This window comes from Protopterus annectens, chromosome 17.part0 (genome assembly GCF_019279795.1).
Source record: "Protopterus annectens isolate FY-2018-M chromosome 17.part0, PAN1.0, whole genome shotgun sequence".
NCBI lineage: Eukaryota > Metazoa > Chordata > Ceratodontiformes > Protopteridae > Protopterus > Protopterus annectens.
Genome location: NC_056751.1, coordinates 390342176 through 390367735, shown reverse-complemented (window position 1 = coordinate 390367735; position 25560 = coordinate 390342176).

The following is a 25560-nucleotide window of genomic DNA, read 5'->3' as shown; positions in this document are numbered from 1 at the left end:
ATCACAACCACGAAAAGTCAGTTCAGTGAATAGCTTTTACATCGAAAATACCATTCATCTAACTTGCTCTTGTGGGGGGCTATGCCCCCCCGCTAATTATATATACCAACTCCAAGATCACACTTCAGTGAGGAAAAGCACATTTTCCAATCTTCACTGGACTGCAATCTCACTATAACAGTTTGCTGAACAGCATTTTTTATGTAAAATGCCATTCACTGAACTGACTCTTCAAACATGTAATATAGACCCACAATGTAGGCACTGCCAGTACGGGAGTGTGACTGTGCATGACCATGTGGACTCCTAGCAGATGGAGTTAATGACCTTCCACATGTCCAATGCCTGACTCCAACCAGATGTTCCAGCACAGACATTGCGCAGTCAAAGACAGACACTGTCTCAGCCCACTATCTTTCCATGAGAGCAGAGAACTGATACAGGGTGTCCCCAATGTTGTGGAGGCATTCAAACATGTCAGACCGCTCTTCTATAACCAGTTGCTTGTCTTTGCAAAGTATTGCTCATTAGCAGCCAATTGCCTCTGCACCACTCTGTGGTGCAGAATTGCTAATGGCAGCCAAAACAGGTGTATTGCACTATCATTAGCTAATGATATGCCACCACAGTGCAATATATAAGGCCTTCACGTAGGCCTTGGCTCTGGTCTTAGTTTTTGAGATGGACATTACTGAGGTGTGGAGACTACAGCATTGCAGAGGGTAGGTACAAACACTGTCCACTGTAAAGATTTATGATGTGTGTCCATAGTTTTGCCTCATATGTGTGGTCAGTGTCCCATACCATTGTGGTCATCTTGCAGTGCACTGGCAATAATTATGGGCTGTGTCAGTAGGGGAAAAGGCACATGTATGTCACACTGCTTATCCATCACACTATGCATGTTACTGCAATAGCTGTTGTTCTATCAACTGACTATCTCTGTAGGGGCAAACTGTTACACGTGTCCTTATCTGTGGGCCTTTGCCCCACTTCAAATTAAGTTTGACTGTGTCTGGATCTCTTGTTCTAGGTGGTTGGGAGGTATGGTAGGTCTGTAGCAGCTACCTTTGCATACAGCTGTGTATGCTACAGGCTGTAGCTGCTGCTGCAGCCTACAACACATAGGGATGAGTGTGAACATTTTGGTGGACAGCATGCTGTATGTGTAACTGTGTACCTGTGTCAGGCATGTTGTTATGGCCAAGCCAGGGCAAGGGAATTCTATACAGTACAATCAGGGCATGTGCTTAAGATATGTCTGTTATGCAACAGTATGACTAACAGAATAGTAGGCAACATATAATTAGGCTATATGGATATTTGCATTGTGTCTCTGCCTGCAGGCCTTTGTCTTGCAAAACTGGGTAGCAGTTAATTACGTAGCAGTAACCTTTGAGGAATAAGACTGCATGACTCAGTCATTACTTGCTGTCTTCATAATAATGTAATTGAAGTGAGATACAACAGTGGATTCAAACCCAGAACTGTGTGTGGAAAAATGTACTGCATATAAGGCATGTAACAGACTGAGACACTGAGACACTGCAAAAAACATGTCTATTTGCAGGATATATGTGTACATATACCAGCTGTTAGAAACTCTTCCATATCCATGAGTATGTGCATGGCTTTATATGGTTGTATTTCTGCACCAGGGTCCCAATTGTACATGTAGTTTGCCATTGCTGCCTTAGTAGATATCTTTCCACAATTTGCTAATAAAAGGGCACATGTACCTGCTATCACAGGCCTAACTTACATCCATTAATATGTCTTCATTATTATTTATTATTGCAGCAGAGTTCAGGGTACACTCCCACTTTTCACATTACTTTTTTATTTCAGTTACATGCGTAATGTCGTAAAGTAGCAAGCAGTATGATTTGCTGGAAACACCTGTTTAACTTACAGCCTATGTAGCAGGGTGGGTTAATGCAGTGTGCTATAGTTGAGAGGGGCCTGGGTTTGACACTTGGCAGAGGTGCTTATTTTCTACATGTGATTAACACTGTAATAGACACATATAGACATTAAAGCTTTTTAAAGCTCATTTAAGCTTAGCTAAGCAAAGCAGCGTGGCGATTTGTGCCTCTCCCTGCAAATCCACACAAACCTGCACTAAAAAAATATAAAGAAAAGAAAAAGGGGGTGATAGGAAAGTAGTGAAATGGGGCAAGCAAGGGGAAAAACAATATGAAAGGCAGGTAGGGATGTGCAGTACTTATATAGGAAAGAACCATAGCCATCCATTTCTTGTACAGCAGCAGCTGTGCATTTTGACAGGTTTTGTGATCAATGAGTGAGAAGGTCATTGAAAAACCAATCAGTAAAAACAAAAATGAAAACTCCAGGAAAGTAAGAACTTCCACTGAGTGACCTCCCAAACCTCTTGTATCAGAGGCACATGGGATATATGTAAATGAGCCTTATGAACATCAGGTGTTTCAGCTCATTTTCAATTCTGAATACCCATGACTTGTTTAGTCATTTTAATGGACAATTTTAGGCCAATAAAGCCAAACCCCACTAGCTGTGGATATGCATATTTCAGCCTTATTATGATTTTGTAAGCACAGAACAAACAGAGTGTTTGACTACGCATTAGAAACACAGGGCTGTTATACCCACCTGATGTCCATTATCATTAGGGTCACTGCAAAAAATATCCCAAACAACAAACTAAACCAATGACGTGAAGGTCACTGAAAAACCAATCAGTAAAAACAAAAATGAAACCTCCAACAAAACTAGAACTTCCACTTAGTAGCCTCCCAAACCTCTTGTATCAGAGGCACATGGGATATATGCAAATGAGCCTTATGAACATCAGGTGATTCAGTTCATTGGCAATTCTGAATGCCCATGGCTTGTTTAGTCATTTTAATGGAAAATTTCAGGCCAATAAAGCCAAACCCCACTAGCTGTGGATATGCATATTTCGGCCTTATTATGACCTCATCAGCACACAGAAGCAGAGTGTTTGACTAAGCATTAAAAACACAGTGCTGTTATAACCAGTTGATGTCCATTATCATTAGGGTCACTGCAAAAATAGCCCAAATGACAAACTAAAGCAATGAGTGAGAAGGTCACTGAAAAACCAATCAGTAAAAACAAAAATGAAAACTCCAGCAAAGCTAGAACTTCGACTGAGTGACCTCCCAAACCTCTTGTATCAGAGGGACATGGAATATATGCAAATGAGCCTTATGAACATCAGGTTTTCAGCTCATTGGCATTAAAATATGCATATCCACAGCTAGTGGGGTTTGGCTTTATTGGCCTGAAATTGTCTATTAAAATAACTAAACAAGTCATGGGCATTCAGAATTGCCAATGAGCTGAAACACCTGATGTTCATAAGGCTCATTTGCATAAATCCCATGTGCCTCTGATACAAGAGGTTTGGGAGGTCACTCAGTGCAAGTTCTAGCTTTGCTGGAGTTTTCATTTTTGTTTTTACTGACAGGTTTTGTAGATGAATTTGGACTCTCAACCCCAGGGGGGGGTGAGGACAACATAAATGTGTTGTCAAGCTAATTGGACCAAATTAGTTGTGTCCAGTAGACATGTGTGTGAAATGGAGAGCTATGCATGCGGCAATATTTTTTGTGGGACAGGTGTGGTGCCCATTTTTTTTAAAGGAGAGAGTGGAATGTTGGAATAGGGACATAGCTACACGTGGGGAAGTAATTTGGGTAGGAGAGGATGCAATAGCAGACAGACAAGACAGAAGACAGGGGTGGTTTGTGACATGTGTAGTGGGTAAACACCTTGGATGGGGAGGGTGTCGTGGAATCAGAGTTGCATGTGCCTCCAGATGGCAGCAGCATGACTGACATCCCCACTCATAGGCAGTCAACCCTGCTCCTTCACTACCCTGAAGGTTGCTGTGCTGCAGACTGGGTTCTATGGCCAGCCTGCCCCACCAGGTTGGCCAGTGTGCCCTCAGTCTTGCACAGGCGATGGTCATAGATCCAATGAATGATCCTGTGCATCATGACTGGCAGTTCCTGGTGGGTGACTGCAGCCCCTCTGCCACCACTGCCAGGGGGAGGCCAGACCCCATCCCCTGAGGTGGTTCCACCCAATGCCGCAGGTAGTGGAGGGGTAGCATTGGAAGCATCACTGGCCTGGGTCTCAGATGTGCTAGGACCCAGTGCCATGGCCAGTGGAGGAAAGGTGGGCAGATCACAGGGAACTGGCCTACCCTGATATGCTGTGATGATGGTGGTATAGCAATAAGTATACGTTAGTTATGAACAAAACATAGTAATAACAGCATGCCAGAACAGTGGAAATAACCAAATTACATGGCAATGCATATTATGTGAAACACAACAATACATGACAGAACAGTCAATATGTTAACAGCATGCCAGTAGCAGTTACAGCATAAGGCCAACAAAATAAGTAATTCAATAAGAAATGTTAATATGCAACTGTTATAGTACATAACAATAATAAGATACATGCCCAAAATACAGGTAATTTAACAGCATATGTGAATAGTAAACCATAACCAATGGATAACAATAACAAATAAATGAAGAAAAGGGGTGGGGGGGGAGAAACAGTCAGCTAGTGCCATTATAGGCTATTTACTTGACAACAGTACTACTATCTACTCTACAGGTCTGTCCTTTCTTTATGCATACCAATCCCCTATAGCTGCTGTAGCATGTACATACCTGTCAAGCTATTCACATGAGACAGTATGGGCCAGGCAGTAATACCTATGGGTACACAACTACACAGAACACTTGCACATCAGGTGGACCTATATAACTATTGCAGTGTACTGTGGGCTAATGTAGTGATACTTTGCAATATAGGTAATCATTCCAGTGGTAATCCTGTGACAAACAGATTACGCACTACTAATTACATTACGCAACAGGGTGACACTTGATAGTCATGTATGTGTATAGTACAGTAACTAAACAACTATCATGCCTTGTTTGGCAGCCATAGGGATACAACCCAATAGCACTGATTCCAGAGGACATCTGAATGGAATGTATGAATTGGTTGCAGCAACTTTGAACAGACAATCCAGGCATACACCATACCAAGAATACATATTTTATTTATTTCATTTTATTTTATTATTATTATATTTATTTCCTTTATGTTATACTGTATTTTCACATTCTTGCTAATGATTTTAACAGTCTGCAACATCTAAACACACAATTATTTACTTATAATATAGGCTACCTCAGCCATTTATCTGTAGTTTCTGTGGAGGCAGAATCTGTAAACGTTCCAGGACTGATACTGTAATATTCAGTGCTAAGTAACACTGGATTTGAACCCTAGTCTCTGTGTGCAAAATGTACTACAGACAGAGCATTTAACAAAAAGAGATACTGAGTCAATGCTAAATAGTGATTGACTAATAGTTGCCTAGAGCTCACATGGAGCCAATATATGCCCTGATAGCACTACTACAGTTGTATACTAGACCTCAGTGACAGTAGAACACACATGCACAAAATACAACCATGACAGAGATAGTAGGTATCCTATACCTTAGTAAATAGAATGCAGGCATATACAATATATTGTTATTGGCTTGAAATATTTATGAAGTCAGCAAACAATAGCAGATCATGGAGTGGGCTACCTCACCCATATACCTTACTTACCTGCTGTTTGTGGATGACAGAGTATTATGTGTACAATATTGGCCTAGAATCAGCCTTGAATAGTACTCTATGTGTTAGATAAGACATTTGGCTGCCATTATATTTGCATGCTATAGCTATTACAGTGTTATACTTGACAGTGACACCTTACCTTACAGCCTGAATGCATATAGTTGTAATGCATTGGTTAAATCAAGGTAAACTTGATGTACACAATTTACCGTGCTGTTATTAGTAATGGTTCATGTGTTATTGCAGAACAGCTGGCATTATCCATTTCTTGACAAACAGCTCTAATATCACACTTATTGCACTACAGATTTTATATATATATATATATATACTTTCATGCAGTTTCTGGTACTGTTTTGAGTTTTTATTGGACAACAGTTGTCATTAATCAGGTTTTCAATACAGCTCTACTTACACAATTATTGCACTGCAGACTTTCTTGTATATACTTTAATGCAGGTAATGGTATTATTTCATGTTTTTATTCACTATAGTTGGCATTATTCATTTTTTGCACTACAGCTCTAAGTCCACATTTATTGCAATTTATTACAATTTAATGTACATACTTTATTGCAGGTAACACTGTACTCTTTCTTGCTTATTTCACTACAGTTAGCATAATACATCCATACTCACCACACTGACCACGTAACCTGTCCAAGCACCCAGCATGTACCTTGAGGTTGTGAGTTCTCTCCTCTGCAGCTGTTGGGAGAGAAGCACACCATTATGCATACCAGTTTAGCAGACATTCAGCTTAGATATTGGTGGTACAGAGGTAAAAGTATTTACATACATATGGGACATCCCTTGCCCGAAATTCTTGGACCCAGATGTGCAAGATAGTTCCCTTGCATTTCTTCAGGTCATCATGGTGGTGATGACACTGCTCACCTGTGTGGGGGATACCAGCTGCACTGGCGAGTTCCCTTGCCAGCTGGTCCCAGACCTCTACCTTCCACTCTGAGCCCTGGTAACCTCCCTGTAGAAACTGGTCTTCATGTTTTTTTACAAAGAGTCAGACCATGACCCTTGACTTCAGGATGCTCCATTGCTGTGCCCGAAAGCACAAACCCTCACCAACTCCAGCCATACTATCCTTCAGAGACAAAACTTCAATATATTATGCTGTATTCCCTTCTATTGGGTTTACTATGGCCTGTTTTCCCACCCTTACACACCCTTAGGCAACATTTAAAAATGCAGAGCATCACTTAGCAGCACACAAACCAGTGCAGCTGAGCTGTGCAGTGCGAAAACTCAAAAACCCATATGCTTAACAGTGCTTAGCTGTGTGCAAACCAGCTAAGCAGAACCAAGCAATGCACAAACATTTTCTCCCATTATTGTGTTTAGGCGGTTCTTAGCAGGTCTTAGCAGAGCTTAGTGGAGTGCAGCAAGCCAGAATATTAAAATAATTGCCATAATTTGTATTTCATAAATAAATGCTTATTTTCCCTTTCATGTATTCAAACCCTGCACCTACTGCTCATGAATCTGTACCTCTACCCATTTAGCTACAAGGATATTTAGAATTCAGCTACATGCAAACCTGCTCAGCTATGCTTAAGCATCACCTTTAAATATATAATTAATTGCATTTGGTTTCTTTTTTAGATGTCTGTCAGGTGTCTCAGCACCATTTAGCATTGCTGGTCTCTATGCTGCACCACACAAACATTCTTTTTTAATAAATAAACACAACAATAAAATAAACAGTTGACATTATACAATTGAACAGTGTAGGGAGTGCCTTACTCATCTGCATACACAGTTGGCACTATACTCCCTACACTGATTTAATAACCATGTTCCACAGCTCTCCTTCAGCAATGCACCATGATTAATATGCATGGTATGCTGCCAATGAGGAACCATGTACACAGAAACAGTAGCATTCCATGTAGGCTCTACACTGTTCTTACACAGAGTTTATTAAATCCTGGGGATTGTCTAAAAACTATTGTTGTCAGTACCTTAGATAATCACATACTATGTTGCAAGCCAAAAACTGCAGGTAATAAAGCACAAAATAATTCCTTTGTTGTTAAAGGTGGGTAAGCCTGCAATTTTTTTAAGAAGAGCCAAGCCAGATCCAAGCCAAATGTCTGGCTTGGTTCTTAGAGCCCAGTAAAGAGCTAAGCCAGATCAGACAATCACAGCAGTAGCTTTGTTAAAATAACTACATCTGGAAGCCCAGAGATATTATTTAAGTAACAAAAAAAAAATACTACAGTTACAGGCAGATATTAAGATTACCTGCATTCACTCGGTGAATGAATGCTGATCACACCTCCTAACAGCTTGCACCCAGATACCTCCTTCACTGTGTGTAAGCTACAGATCTGCTGACAAAGAAAAATGGAAAAGATTACAATAAGCACAAGCATACAAGTACCCCAGTCTATATGCAAGAACATGAATGTTGTCCTGGTTTGTGAAAATAATGTAATTTTCCCCTTCTGTTCTAATGATGATTTAGTACACAGTAGTTCAACCACACTTTGCAAGAAATGGTCAAACAACCCCAAGACAAGACCTAGATACACTGCTTAAATGGAACGGCAAAAGCCTTGTGAAACACTGGATTTTGTTAGCTTTATGTAATAAACCATATTTCAGTTCCCTTAAGGCAACCCACAGTAATAAAAAAACAGTATTCTTAATAAACTGTTTGGGTACAAAATGCACACACTGTCCCAGTGGATTGTGTACCTTCCAAGAAGGTATACCATCCCTGACTGTGAAGTTACTACAAAATATAATAATAATGTCAAACTTTGCTCTTTGATGGATACTGACCTCCAGCAAACAATGCCAATTATAATTACCCTTTGCTGTCATGCATTGTATGCCCCCAAAAATGTTAGCACCTTTCTGTACTCTAATTTCCCACTGAGAAAATAATGGAAAATGTAAGAACTACAGTAATATTTTGCTATTTCAGTTTGTGACTGGTAAACAAATATATTGCCCCAACAAGTCATAACACTTTTATTTGTCTGCAGTAATTATATTGGCTTTGTGTTTTCATGTACAAGATGCTTCCGCACCCCTTCCCCAAAAAGGCTGTTCAGTTCTCTGTACATGTCTGATGCTTGATGGTGAGGAGAGTGAAAGAAAAGAAGAAACTACTACAATAATATAGTAATTTCAACATGTTGCTCTTGAACACATACTCACCCCGAAACATACACAACTACCGCTCAGAGATTCAGAGAATTGAGCTAAAATAAAAAATAATTCATAGGTTTATACTAGGCTAAGTGCCCTTGTGGACAAATTTTAAGCCTAGCCAATTACCCCAGGTAAGAATCAAACCCTGTGCCTTATGTCTCGAAGGTCAACACTTTAACCATTATGCCAACCTCCCTCTAGAGCTTACCTCAATAAAAACAAAGAAACAAAACAGTTCTGTCCTTGCTGTCCTTAGCATTGGTAGTGCTTTCTGAGATCTCCTGATCTGTCTTTCTCTCATTGAAACAGGCTGCTCCCCTCGGTGAAAACATGCAAGCACTCTGGAGTAAAGGAAGCTCCCCTCCCCTCAACAAAATTCCACAAGTTTACTTAAGAGCACAACAGGAACATGCTCTTTTTCCTGGAACTGGACTATATACCTTTGTCCACCCAAAATGTAAGTTCCTATTGTACAGTTCAGAGCAATGTGTTCCAGTTTAAGACCTCTGACTCACTCACACTCAAAATAAATTCAAATCTCAAATACTCAAACATTTATCAGATAGGCCTACATGCCCTTCAAAGGATGATTAATTATTAAAAACTAAATATCAAAATAAATGATAACTATGACCAGAAGCAGCCAGGCTTTTGGGGTGACCTGGGGAGTAGTATAAATACTCTCTAATCTCTAAAGAATATACTGATTGCCCAGCCACAATGTAAATTAATGAAAAGCATTTAATAATAAGTAAAATGATTAGAAAAATGTAAACAAATAATGTTCAAAAACCACCACAATTCAATCACAATTCAATCACCAAAAATTTAAAATTAAACTGCAGGATAGAAGTCCATCATTTTAGAAAATCTCTATTTAAATAACTAAACTTTCCTAATCTAACTAGAGAATACTGTCCATGATCTAATCTAAAATATAACAGCAAGGCAAAGGGAGGCTTACAGTTCAGGTTCCTATCGCGAAATTGAAAATTAAGAATGCCAAATACTGGAAGGATGAACTTGGTAGTTCGAAAGTTGAGAATGTCGAAGCCACGGAAACCCGAATTCTTTCCCAGGGAAAGAATTTGGTTGGTCGTTTCTGTGGCTTCGGCATTTTTGGACCGGGTCAAGGTAAGTGCACAAACGGGTAGAGACGGACTTTAGGGTTAGGGCGCGGGTCAGGTAAGTGTGCGATAGTGATGGACTTTAGGGTTAGGGTGTGGGTCAGGTAAGTGTGCAATAGTGACAGACTTTAGGGTTAGGGCGTGGGTCAGGTAAGTGTGCGATATGGATGTACTTTAGGGATAGGGCGCGGGTCAGGTAAGTGTGCGATATTGATGGACTTTAGGGTTAGGGCGTGGGTCAAGTAAGTGTGCGATAGTGACGGACTTTAGGGTTAGGGCTGGGTTAAGGATAGTGCATAGATAGTGGTGTATGTTAGGTTTAGTGTAGGTTTTGAAGGTGTTTGGTGTGATTGTGTTATGTGTGTGATTTTTGGAACAGCATTTCTTTTCCCTGGGAAAAAAATTCACTGTTTTGAAGTTTTGATGTTATCTGAATTCGATCTTCCAAGTTCGAACTTATGGTGTTCAACATTTTGGAAGTTTGATTTCGTGATATAGGGCAGGATTCACGAAGCCTTGCATGGAGTCTAAGAGTAGTGTAAGACTCCATGCAGCCTTCGCGATCCAGGAACAGCCCAAAGTCCATGTAAGAGACCAGCTAAAATGTCTCTTACATGGAGTGGGTGTGGATAAGCTAATCACCTCACTTGCAGCTGAATAGCATGCAAATGAGGTAGATTAGCAATCCAGGAAGCCCAAAGCAGCCCGTGTAAGAGCCGTTTTAGCTGCAGAAATGTACTCAGTTGACAACTGAGTATGTTTCTGCAAAAACCACAATGGAGCCATGTCAGCTCCAAATAAAGGGTGGATATGTGTCAGGCAGCATGCCAATGGCCAAGTATGTGGCCATTGGCAAGGTAACCTGATGCAAAATTAATAAAAATATATATTTTTTAAACCCAGCGCAGCCCCGCGCAAATGGGCTGCGCTGTATAAAACATTAAAATGAAGGTTATAAACCCACAAATGTGGGTTTTATGCAATACATGGATTTACAATGCAGAGATCAGCAGACCAAAAACAACATGGCCACCGTGTAGTGGTTGCTAAGGGGGGAAGCTGAGTCTAAGACATGTAACTAAGCATTAGTAGGCAATCTGATGCAAATGAGTGTTAGGATACTGAATTCCACTGTCACATAGCAAATGAGCACATTCTGAGTAGTGTAAGAGTTACGGAAAGGGGAGGAACAGAGTAGGAGATAGGTGACATCACAGGGGGGAATGGCAGAAAGAAATGCAGTTCATTGGCGGTCAGAGTTACATGACAGATGTCAGATACATATCATGGAAAGAGGAGTGCCACAACATAAGCATGGCAAAGTCAAGAAATGGAAGGTGTACACTGTTGCCTACACCAAAGTTTCTTGCTGGGCGTGCATGCACACGTGTGCGCGCCATGAAGCGCGAGTAAGACAGTGTGCGTGCGTCTAAGGCAGACTGAGCATGGGGGACCGTGTTGGGAGATGTTTAACACTGTCTGCGCGGGTGTACGCGCGTTTTAACCCAAATAAGCAGATTCTGAACCGTGTAAGCATGTGTGCGTGTGTGTAAGCCACTGTGAGCGTGTTTCTGCTGGTTTGCACATGGCTCCCTCCTGAGGAAACAGAGAGGAAAAAGGAAGCAACAGATTTAGTAGGAAGCTAGCAGGGAATACTGCTGGAGCTAGCAGGTGAAAACAATGAGAAGCAGGCAATTACACAGGCAGAATAGTAGCCCAGCCCAGCACTTAAAACTCTGCAAACAGCAGTGCAGGATGTTTCTCTCAAGAGACACTGCAAGACAGGAGTAAGTTATTAGAAGTGAAAACTGAAAAAGCTGAACTCAGAGCAGAAATGTTAGGGGCTGCCATAGCTGTCATAATGAGACATGGGTGACTTGCTGAGGGTGGTGACAATGCAGATGGTGCCAGACAACCCACAGTGAGGAGACGGAGAAGAGTGTACAGGCCCAGGGTCACCTACCATGGGTTACATGAGCTGGAGATAGTAGAGCGCTATAGAGTGGACAGAGACCTCCTGCAGCAAATAGTGGAGCTGTGCAGGCCACGCCTCACACACAGAACCAACAGAGGGGAACCCATCCCAGTGGAAACCAAGGTATGTGTTGGCCTAAGAATACTAGCAACAGGTACCTTCCAGAGACCAACTGGTGATATGATGGGGATATCACAGGCATCAGCCTCCAGGGTACTGCACCAGTTCCTGGATGCCATGTCAGCTCATGTCGATGATTATGTATATTTCCCCAATGCCCGTGAGGTATTGGCCAGCAATATGCGTCTCTTCCAGCAAATAGCGGAATACCCTGAGGTAGTGGGTGCAATAGACTGCACGCACATATGCATCAAAGCACCAGCCGGTGAGCGGGATAGGGCCTACATTAACCGCAAGGGCTTCCCCTCCATCAACTGCCAGGTCATGTGTGATGCCCAGGGCATAATAATGAATGTGTGTGCTGGCTGTCCTGGGAGCTACCATGATTCCCACATCTGGCATTTGACGCAGCTGTACCAGACATTTGCCATTGGGGACATCCCACACGGACACCTAGTGGGGGATGCAGGTTATGCACTGGAGCCGTGGCTGATGACACCCATCAGAAACGCACACACACCTGAACAGGAATGCCATAATGAGGCACACGCACAAACACGTAATGTAATAGAGCGTGTGTTTGGGCTGCTCAAGTCACGGTTCCGGTGTCTGGACACATCTTGTGGAGCCTTGCAGTACACACCAACTACATGTACACAAATTGTCATGGTATGTGCTACGCTACATAATATGATCTTGCGAAAACAGCTGCAGCAGGACCAGCATAGGGCTGGGCCAAACAGCCCCCCACCATTGCCAAGGCCATCACAGGCAGAGCGTGACTCGGAGGAGGAACAACCTGAGCCTGCCCCAGTAGGCCGAAGGAGGCGTGCCCAGTATGCCCTGGCCTTGGCAAAGAGGCAACGCATAGCACATACACTGGCTCAGTAGGAACCCTGGGAATGATACCCCCTCTGACTCACTCAAATAATAACAGGGATGCCTAAAATGACATGACCTGCTCACAAACATGTACAGGGAGTGTAATATGTGCATCCAACAGAGGCAGCCCTGCAGCACCACCTGAGGCATGAATGCCATGTGTTAAGTAATGTAACACCATGTACTATATGCACACCTGAGGACCGTGACTAACATCCTACCCTCACCAAGCATCATGCCACAATATGACAATGAGATGATCAAGTGCAATAATTGGCTGAAGTATCGCAGTTAGTCAAAGGGGATCCAATGTGTGCCAGCCTGGGATGACATTCAGAGCATGACATGATGCCCCACCTGCTAGGACTGGCATGCACCTATCAATGCAGGCCATATGGATACTGGCAAAGGCTGTTGTTACCCACAGCGTGCCCTGAATAGGTAAGGCTCACAACACAAACCTACCTCCATAGGTGTCAGAAGGGATAAGAACCTAGATGTAATGCTACCCAATGCCAGAAGTCTAAACAGCAAGATGCATTCAGTCTAAACTCACCCAGTATGGAGAATGTTGATATCTGTGCTGTAACAGAAAACTGGGTCAAGGCTCACAACAGCACCCTAACACTACCAGGTTACAAAAACACAAGCAATTCTTGCCAGGTGAAGCACCCTCAAAGAAGAAAACAAATGTAAAAATGGCAAGAAGGTGCACCATAAGCTGCAAAAGCTGAAATCAAAAACTCTCTCCAATTGATAAAATCCACGTTTAATGCAAAAGACAAGGAAACAAACAGGTAGACTGCAGTTTGGTTAGCGCTTTCGCGTTGAAGTCAACGCTTCATCAGACATAAAAGCAGTCATATAACATCTACTTAAATACCCACAATGACATCACTGCCTATTCAAAACAACGAATCAAATAGATGCATTTCAAAACAATGATAAAACAGTAAAGCAATAAAATATTGTAAAACACAGTGGCTAATGCCTGAGAGGTCTACTAACTAAAAATGGCTTAAGTGCTAGCCTATCATTTAGCCCAAACCTATGGGCTTGCAACTTTAATATCCATTTGCCTTCCCTCTCTTCGGTACGATTTTTAATGTTACCCAATCTACCATTTTTAAAAACTAACTCTAACACCTGAAATTTAAAGCTATGGGCGCGACCTTGTTCTACTATATGCTTGGCTAAGGCGTTAGTAACATTGCTTTTTTCAATGGCATAGATGTGTTCCCTAACACGTTCACGTAGAGATCTGGTTGTCATTCCGACATAAAAAATCTTACATAGTTGGCATTCAGCAACATAAACCAGATTGACAGATTTACAGTCAGCATAATGCTTGAAGTTGTATGAACGTTTCGTTTCAGGGTGTATAAAGCAATCTGAATTAGATATATACTTACATTGATTGCATGAATTACAGGCAAATGTGCCTGTCCTTTTTGAAATCCTAACATTCTGATGACCCCTATCATAGCAAAGTAGCCTATTAAGGGATAACATATTCCTGTAGGCTACTTGAGGTCTGTCATCTATCAAATTCTTGATTCTTTCATCCACCATTAGGAGCCTCCAATTTTTATTAAGAACAGCTAAAATATGATTGTTCCTATTAGTAAAAGGAATAACAATCCTATTCATAGTGGTTTTATTACTAGTCATTTTAGGATGCGCACAGGGGTATGATCTATTAATCAAAGGAGCTCCTACATCCACTCTAAGTTGATCACCCATTGAAATGTCATCAAAGACTTGTGTTTGATCATAACCTCTAGACAAAAAGTTCTTGGCTAACAGCATCTTGTGTTGATTATAAGCAGTGTTTTGTGATGTTAATTTGGAAACTCTGATGGTTTGATTCTTAACTATGTTTTTGTGAACATGCCTAGGATGCATGGTGTTCCGATGCAGTAAGTTATTCTTCCAACAGGGTTTCCTGTATAACTCAGTATCAAAACCATTAGGACCCTTGATGATCTTAACATCAAGAAACTCAATCTCTTTGACAGAATATGAGCAATCAAAACAAAGAAAATCTGTTGTCTCATTTAAATAAGTTACAAAAGCTAATAATTGTTCAACAGTACCACCCCATAATAAAAAAACGTCATCTACAAATCTATTGAAGTATTTAAGATATTTCGTGAGCTCAAAATTACTATTAAAGACATATACATCTTCCCAATGTGCCAACACCAAGTTGGCATAGGCGTTGGCACAAGGGGTGCCCATCGCCACTCCTTTAGTTTGTAAATAGTATTTCTCATCATAACAGGGGACATTGTTCTCAAGAACAATTTCAAGAAGAGACATGCACCTAGTGATTGTGTTACTTGGTAGCTTGTTCTCAACTAATAATGCCCTAATAAAATCCATGCCAACATCGTTACATCTCATACTGTGCTGTACAGCCTCAAAACATGGAACAAGCTACAAATGGAGGGTGACTAGCAATAATTGTCAAGGATAACCACACCCCCATGTCGGTACCACAACAAGAAGCAGCATGGACTAGCCATGGTCAAGTAACAGTGGCTAAAACTGCCCCCCAGTTTATAGCCTGCTACAGACTACCATCTCAACACCAGGAACTGCACCTGGCCTATGCTGGAATACATGAATATATCAAGTCCTCCAAACCACATTATATTGGGTGACTGAAAATACCCAGACACATAGACTGGGAGCATTATACTAGCTCCAACACTGTAGGACAAAAGTTCATAGAATCCATAAACCAAAATGCCCAGGAACAATGTACCACTCCCACAAGAGGGGTAAGCATACTGGATGTGATAATCAGCAACATGGGTACTGGATGGCAAGACGAGAAGTGTATTGCTCATTGGTAAAACCAGACCATAGAGTAATCACACTGGATATACAAATCCTGACCACAGTCCCTGGCCAGAAAACCACAGTGAAAAACATGTGTAAAGCAATATTTGCACTCCTCCAAACTGATGTGAAATCCATTAAAGGTCCTGTGCAGGTACAAAATATGGGCCACACCTCAGAACCTGTAATACAGCCATTCCATGAACACTGCCAGGAATGCTTGGATTATGCAATCCTAAATTAAAACAAGACACAATGTCATACACGCAAGCATCTGGCATGGTGGACACCAGCCATAACCAAACCATGCAAGAGAATGAGGAAGCTACTACATGATAGAGCAAACATAAAAAAAAGAAGTAATCACTGATCAGTAGTATGGCAATAAAATATGTCCACACATACAATCCACTAAGGCCAGCCACAACAAGTTGAATCTGTGAATCTTGAGGCAATGTTACACCTGCCCCAAGTACACAGACAACCCCCAACTCCCCCCAAGAAATACAAATATATGTGAGAGATGCAACCATCTATCCAAACTGGAGGCTGAGCTCCCTCAACTCATTACTCCCAAAACTAGTCAGGAGGAGAAGGTAACCACACACACCACAAACCCAGTCCCACATAGACCTATCACAAATGCAAACCAAAGACATAAACACAGAAAAACATTCCCGGAGGCCCGAATTATAAACACACCACACCAACAGAGGCCTCCAAAGCAGACACCCAATCAAACAACCTCCAAACATAGCACATGCAACACATAGTACACAAAGCTGGTGTGCCAAGCAGTCACAGGCCAGAAGGAGAAACAACATGCCTGATACAGTTGTAATAGGTGACTCCATAGTGAGACACGCTGCTGTCCCACACACCAGACTGAACAAGTGAAAGGGTACAGTAAGCTGCTTGTAGGCTGCTACAATACGCCACATAACACAAGTATGCAGGTCACCCCAAAGCAAGAAGAAATATGATGCAGTCATAGTCCATGCTGGTGTGAATGACCTGAGATGTACCTCCCCGGACTACATGAAAAGAGACATAGATGAGCTCTCCGATTATGTAGTCCAGGCTGGTATGACACTGACCGTTTGCAGCATCCTACCCTCACCAAGAATGATGCCACAGTACAAACACGGAATGATCAGTTATAACAAGTGGCACAATTACTGGTGTCATTCCAAGGGGATCCAATGTCTGTCTGCTTGGGATGTCAAGCTTGACAAGCCACGCAGCTGTTCCAGGGATGGCTTGCACCTGTTACCCCTGGGCGTCTGGATATTGGATAAGGCTTTTGCCACCTCCATAGAGCCTTTCGTAGGCAAGGCTGAAAAGACTAACCCACCACCCTAGAAAACATAAGTGGAAAGAAACATAAGGGTAATGCTGACCAATGCCAGATGTGTAAACCCCAATACGCTGCTCCCGAGGCCATCCCCAGTATGGAGAACATTGATGTCTGTGCAGTGACAGAAACCTGCTGCAAGCCTCCTGACAGCACACCAGCACTACCAGGTTATACCACATATCATGTGTCATGACCCCAAAACCTGGAACAAAACATAAAAGGAGGGTGAGTATCCATATTCAGCACAGACACCCATATGTCCAGGTAACTGACAATGCACAAGGCATTGGAGTCCACCCATGTGCAACTAACCATAGGCAAGACTGCTGTACAGTCTGCAGCATGCTACAGACCACACTCTCACACACAGGAACCTCACCCAGCCATCCTGAAGACACTGGATAGTATGAATGTCCCACCAAATACCAAACAAGGTACTCACAAATGACCACATAGGTGGTAAACCATTATGTATGGAAGGAGTAATCAGGGACCTAGGGACACAAGTGGACAGTAACCTGTTATGTGACACTCACATTGCCAATGTGGCTAGGAAGACTGTCTATATTGCACACCGTATCATGAAAGGATTCACATCTACGTCAACAGAGGTCATTGTGCCCCTATACTGTTCTCTTATCACACCCATAATCTAGTACAATGCCTCATTTGGGATGTACCTTACCTGACACCTGCAGCAGTTAGAAAGACCTCAAAGCTACCTCGCCAAGAGGATAAAGGGTCTCAAATATATGTCATATGCTGCCTGGCTGTAGACACCCCAGCTGAATGCAGTCACATACTGCCTACACAGAGGCATTGCATGCCTGTTGTACAAGGCCATGTCCAACACAGGAGTAATGGACATGCTCCACCCCCGAAAACTCAAAGCCATCGGAGCTGTTAGAGTGAGAGATGTCAACCTCAACACATAATGAAATAGGATGTGCTGGAGGGACAGATACATAACCCAGAGGCTCCCCACACCCTGGAACAGAATCCCACCCCATGTTAGGCAGAGCCCCTCACTGACACTCTTCAACAGGAATCTTGCCAAGTGGATGGATGATCGTAGAGTTACACTGGGGGTCTTCACTGTGTCACGTCCAGACAGAGGCACAGCAAAGCAAATCATAAATGGCCATAATATTCACATAGCAAGGGGTGGCGAAAGACACACACACTCTGGTTAGGCTTACAAATGCCCTAGGGTGGATAGCCTAGTATGAACCTATGAACCTATGAGGATACAAATTGTACAGGACACTAAGGATAATCCCAAGGCTTCCACAACTGATGTTAGGAACCGTGTTGGGAATTCACAGATATGCTCTGAATCACACAAATATTACAAACAACATACCAAACACACACACATATTGCCAACATACATCCTGACAGGTGCAGTGCAAACCCCCCCTCCCCAAATGCAAAATATCTATCCCAGCAGACTGCTGGCCCCCTGACATTGCAGATGCTGAGGTAACAGCCAGCATCTACAAAGCAAAACACACAGCAGCAATGGTATGAGATGGTGTCCTGGGCTGAGTCCAACATGGACTCCAAGAAGAATGGAATGCCAAATCACACTACTGCTCAATGTCAGCCTTACCACAGGATATGTACCCAAAGGTGTTGCCTGAATGGATACTGAAAACTACCACCCCAGAATCCTGAGAAGCTCGGTCTGCACAGCTATGGAAAGGATCAGCATGTACCGCAGACATAAAGATATTGGCGACCTACTGACACCGGACCCTACACAGTGTGGCTTTCTTAAGTGCAGATCCTGCCTCTAAACATGTTTGACTCATATGAAACAGTCATTAAGGTCATTGATGAGGGCAATGTGGTCCACACAGCATAGCTGGACCTTGCAAAGGCTTCTATACAATACCCTACGATTTCATTATAGATATGCTCACCAGCTTAAATATAAACCCCTATGTCAGTAGAGGGGTTGCAAACCAGACCAAGGACAGAACTGACATGGTCAGACATGCTGCAGCAATGTCAGACTACAAACCAGATATAACTGGCATCCCACAAGGCTTGGTCCTGGGACCTCCCTCGTCTGGTATATATGTCCCATAGGTACAGGCCAACATGGAAGGACTGTGTCTGAACATGTTTGCAGAGGACTACAAACTGCTCACCATATGTGACCCTCCAGCTGACACAAGCATCCCACAAAAGGGCCACATAGAACAGACAACTGGTGCCATAGCCATGTCAGCAAGCTAATTGCAGAAAAGTGTATAGTCAACCCCCGTGGATATACAGTAAGTGCCCACCAATTACCACATAGGTGTTAACCCATTACGTATTTAACATGTAATGAGAGACCTGGGGACACAAGGTGATCCTGCACTGGACAAACATGTGGCTCTAGTGTTTACAGAAACATACCATATACCCACCTAATCATGAAGGTTTTCAGATCTAGATAAGGGGAGGTCATTGTGGCTCTGCAGTCATCCTTCATCAGCATTATAATTGACTACAATAGCCCCTGTGGGATGTACCTCAGCAGACACCTCCATCAGCTGTAAAGTCCCCAACAGTACCTCACCAGGAGTATCAAAGAGCTTGCACAGATGCCATGTGTTGCCTGATTAAACAAACTACAGCTACACACTGCCATACTGCCCACCCAGAGGCAAGCTGTGCCTGATGTATAAAGCCATGTCCAAGCTGGTATCAATAAACATGCTGCACCTTGTACAATCTGAATGGCAGTGAGCTATGCACATGAGAGACCTGAACCCCAGCACTGACATACATAGGACAAGCTGTACTGCATGATCCATAACACAGAAGCCACCCCACCCATGAGTAAACTCCCAGTACAGGCTATCCATAGAGTCACTCATCGATTCTCCTCAAGAGGAATCTTGATGAGTGGATGGGAGATGGTAGGTTTACCCTGGGTATCACTGTTATGTCACAGGTAGACAGAGGCACAGTATACTAACCATGACATATGTCATGGCAAACTCCACTTACAATGTGTGAAGGACAAACACATTCTCCGACTAGCATTAGAAATGGCCTAGGGCACATCGCTAGTGTTTGCAAATGTACACCTATGTTGTGGAATACACTACCAATGTTGGACAAGCCTGGTTTAAGTAGTTCATATCTGAACATAATGCAACATGGTCAGATGTGCACAACTGGCCCCTAACCAGGCTGTTGTGCTCACTATGGAAATGTAAAGCAGTGATAGGACTAAAGCCCAGGATACTGTCCACCACAGTCAAAGTACTGAACCAGTACACTATACAGTACTACAGTGTTAGGTCAGTATGAAAGGATGTTGACAACTGTATGCAAAGTATCCCATGCAAACTCTGCAGGCACAGTATAATCCCTGTTGTGTTCACACATAAAGCAGTTGGACAGTAACTACACAACATGACACACAACACACAACCATAAATGGGAGATTTTTGTTGAAGTTCACACTCATCCACAAATGTGGTGGGCTGCAGAGTTCAACATATAGAAAGCTCACACTGGGCATGCTCACACACTTTGATAAATGAGACATATGTCAGACAACATGCCATGGGAAGGCTGAACTGGGCATGCTCACACACTTAGGCCAAATCTCAGTTTAGCAGTTGGCCACACATATCTGGTATTTATGCGTGTTATTCCAGGAACCAACCACATTACAGCAATCTGCCCAGTGCACACAGTTAAATGACTACAGAGACATACGTGATATAGTGGATCCCTCCCATATGCAAACATCTTCCACAGATACACAAGTTGTTCATACAAACAGGGAATGCTATGGCAATAAAGACCTGCAAACAGTCTATCAGCAACAAATAATGTGCATTTGACAATTAAACATATGGGTGTAGAGGTCAACACTAGGCTGTTTGCTCTAGGGAATGACAGCTAAACCAGAGTGTGCTTGGCGTCTGCCTCCCCACAGGATGCACATTCCCCTTTCTAAACACTGATGATGTCAGCACCCTATAAGTACAGCAGGAGAAGAGAAACCTCCCAGTACTGTGAACAGCGTGCTCTGCTAATGCGTCCGTCTCAAATGTCATAACATAGTTAGATAGAGGTTTGAATTCTGCAAATGATTAGTGTGTGTGCGTGTGTGAGTGGGGTTGGTCTGTGTGTAGGAAATGTCCCTTTTGGCAACTGGGAAAACACACTACAGGATGCACATTCCCCTTTCTAAACACTGATGATGTCAGCACCCTATAAGTACAGCAGGAGAAGGGAAACCTCCCAGTAATTTGAATAGCATTCTCTGCTAATGCGTCCGTGTCGAGTGTCGTATCATAGTTAGGTAGGGGTTTGAATTCTGCAAATGCTGAGTGTGTGAGTGGGTATAGTGTGTGTGCAAGTCTCTGTGAAGGAAATGTCCCTTTTGGCAACTGGGAAAACACACTACAGGATGCACATTCCCCTTTCTAAACACTGATGATGTCAGCACCCTATAAGTACAGCAGGAGAAGGAAAACTTCCCAGTAATGCAAATAGCGTGCTCCGCTAATGCGTCCGTCTCGAGTGTCATAACATAGTCAGGTAGGGGGTTGAATCCTGCAAATGCTCAGTGTGTGTGTGAGTGGGTTTGGTGTGTGTGCAAGTCTGTGTGAAGAAAATGTTCCTTTTGGCAACTGGGAAAACACAATACAGGATGCACATTCCCCTTTCTAAACACTGATGATGTCAGCACCCTATAAGTAAAGCAGGAGAAGGGAACCCTCCCAGTAATGCGAATAGCGCACTTTTCTAATGCGTCCATTTCAAGTGTCGTCACATAGGGGTTTGAACCCTGCAAGTGTGTGTGTCTGGATGAGGGGGGTTAGTGTGTGTGCAATTTTGTGTGAGGGAAATGTCCCTTTTGGCAACTAGGAGAACAGACTACAGGATGCACATTCCCCTTTCTAAACACTGATGATGTCAGCACCCTACAAGTACAGCATGAGAAGGTATGTGGCATGGACAATGACTGAGTCATATGTGTCCATGCCTCTGACTGACCTGTATGCTTGTGTTATGTGGTGGACCATAGTGCCCCACGGGCATATCACTGTGACCTTCACCTTCTCCAGCTTGGTGAGTGTGACAACACTATACCAGACAATAAAGGTAGCTAACACAACTGTGGCAGGTGTGTTGTCTAGCCGTACAGGCTGTGACTGTTTGGCACACAGGATTTGTGTGCTATGTGTTATGCGTGATGTGTTCAGGCATAGCGTATGCCTGTGTGCCGCTTCAGAGGTATGTGCCGCTCAGGCAAGATGCTATTCTAAGGCTCCACAAATGGCCCAGTGTGTTCACGTGCTTGTATTGCTGTCAGTGTAGGTCTACATCAGACTGGTATTGTAGTCACTGTAGTATTGCATGCCACCTGACAGGTTATGCCAGTACTGTGTTCAGAGTGCTTAGTCCCCAGTTTGGCTATGTGGTTCCATCTCATACATGTGTTGTACGTACATGTGGAGGGGAGAGGGTTGACTGTGTACATGTGGCAGCTGTGACATTGCCACATGACCCACATATTCCACAACTGTACCATAGAGGTGACTGACAACTGACCTTTGCACATGCTACCATAGTATTCTGATTGCCATGGTGATTAACAGCACATAGGGCCAATAGGGAACAAGGTACATAGGTTCATAGGTTCATAAGTTCATACTAGGCTATCTGCCCTAGGGCATTTAAGAACCTAGCCAGAATGTGTTTGGCTGTCACCATCCATTGTAAATATATCTTGCCATGCCCTTTTCCGAGGTTAGTATACTGTGCCTCTGTCTAACAGTGACACAGAAGTGATATCAGGGGTAAACCTACAATGTCCCATCCACTCATCAAGATCCCTCTTGAAGAGAGTCAATGAGGGACTCTGCCTAACCTGGACTGGGATTTTATTCCAGAGTGAAGTGAGCCTCTGGGTTATGAATCTGTCCCTCCAGCATGTCCTATTTATTTCAGTGCTGAGGTTCAGGTCTCTCAAGCGTGTAGCCCGATGGGATTTGGATATTCTCAGGTGCAGCATGCCCATTAATTCCGGGTTTGACATGGCGTTATACATTAGGCACAGAACGCCTCTGAACAGGCGGTATGCCACTGAGTAGATCTGGGGTTTCTTTAACCGGTCAGCATATGGCATCTGTTTGATCCCTTTGATCCTCTTGGTGAGGTACTTTTGGGGTCTTTCCAGTTGCTGCAGGTGTCTGGTAAGGTACATCCCAACAGGGGGGATTGTACTCAATTATGGGCCTGATGAGGGATGAGTAAAGAGGCATGATGCCCTCCCCTGATGATGTAGTGTTGGTCATGCACTTATTGGAATTGGTCCTTAGTTACAACTATGTGTATTTTGGTGGGGAATATTTCCAACAGACATCGGGCGTTTCTATGGGGGCCAATTGTGCTCCGACCTATGCTGACATTATTTTGTCGGTATGGGAAAACAAATTTGTATTACAAAGTGAATTCTCCAAGTATTGGATCCATTACACCCAGTTTTTGGACGACATTTGTATTTTCTGGACAGGACCAAGGCATTGTGTAGAGGAATTTATTACTTATTTACATTCAGCTACTGAATTTTTGAAATTTACACATCAAATTTCAGTTGATCAAGTTAACTATTTAGACGTCACTCTCTACAAACAAGCTGATTGCTTCAGTTCCTGTATATACAGAAAGCCCTCATTCTCAAATAGTTATTTGCATTATTCCAGCTCACACCCTAAATTTCAAAAAAGGTCCATTGTCAAGGGACAATTTGTTAGAGTCTCACGTATGACATCGGACGACCACAATTTTTGTATTGAAGGTGAAAAACTGAGTTTGTTATTTGTAGATCGAGGATATCCTATTTCCTTGATAAAATCGGTCTGGGAAGAGGTTAGTTCAGCTAGGGGCACTAGATTTTTTCCCATTTTAGGAAAAGGACCTATTGATAGATGTGTTGAAAGTACCCCTTCCCCTTTTAACATTACAGGCTCAAACTTGACATTTGTTACTGCCTTTAGTGAGGATGCAGGACATATCAGATATATTATTCAGAAGGAAATGGATACATTTAAGGACTTTACAGATCTGAATAATCTTAAGGACCTGACATGCAAAATTGTTTATAAAAGGGGATATAAATTTTACTTTCGTGCAGTTTGCCTTTGGAATTTCTTGCTCCTGAGTGCCTTATAGTGACGTTGGTATCTTCCTTGTGGCTGCCCCTTGCCTGTTTGCTTGCTGCTTTTTTTGGAGGTTTGGTTCTTTTGCAGCTTCACTGTTTTCTTTGTCTGTTATGGAGGCAGGCTCGGGGTCTACCTCTTCTGGTGCTTCCGGCGCTAGTGTGGAGGAGGGTGTTCAGTCTATTCCAGCTGACACGCGCCAACTCACGGGTCAACTCACCTTGCTGGTTCAGCTTCTAACACCGTTGAGTCAAGGACTACAGTCAGTTTTGGCTGAACAACGTGAGCTTTTGAAATTTCTTCAACCCAGATCGGCGGGTTCTTCTATACAGGGCATTTCCAAAGACATGCACAGTCATACGGACATCTCAGAGGATGTGGAACTATCTAATTTTTTAAAAACTCCCGCTGTTTTCAGGGAGGCTAATGACAATGCTCCCACTGTTACCGGACATAATCAGCCTGATTCTGGGGCTTATCCAGGTTCTACCTTTTCCGACTGGGTTAAACACAAGCCAGTGTTTCAATTTAATGAAAATCATGAGAGTAACCTTAACGGTTGTTTTTCCTTTGCTGACAATATGCGAACACTTGAACACAAGCTTTACAGGTACAAGACTTTGGAATTAGATAATTTATATTTAAATGAATGTCTTAAAAAACAGATTGTACCTAAAGGTTTGCGGGTACATAAATATCCGAACAATGTAATCTGTGGGAGTGAATTTCACTCTGAATTGGTCAAGTTATTCGATGAATGTGGTTTTGGGATTGTCAGAGCCATCATTAAAAGAAATGATATTGAAATTAAAACTTTGCAACAGGAAATTTTTAAACTGAACGAAACTGTTACTTCTGATTTAATGTTTACTATAGACATTGAAAAACGAAAATATTATGAATTAAGGAAACAAGTAGATCAACAATGTAATACTGTGTTAAACCGTAAATATAGGAAGCTCAATAGGGATATCAAGGAATACCAGGAAGGTAGACAGTATCCCAACCCACCTAATTCTAGGGGTGGTACTTCATTTCAGCAGGGTTTTAGGGATACTTCTAATTTACATGATATACGGTCTCCTGGACAGGAGTATTCTTCTCCCCCACTATTACATCCATTTGAAGATGAGACTTATTCTGACCCTGATTTTTTACCCAGGAGATCAGAATGCCTTCACCAGCAGGCTTACAAACAGCAGGCACAACCACACTATTCAGG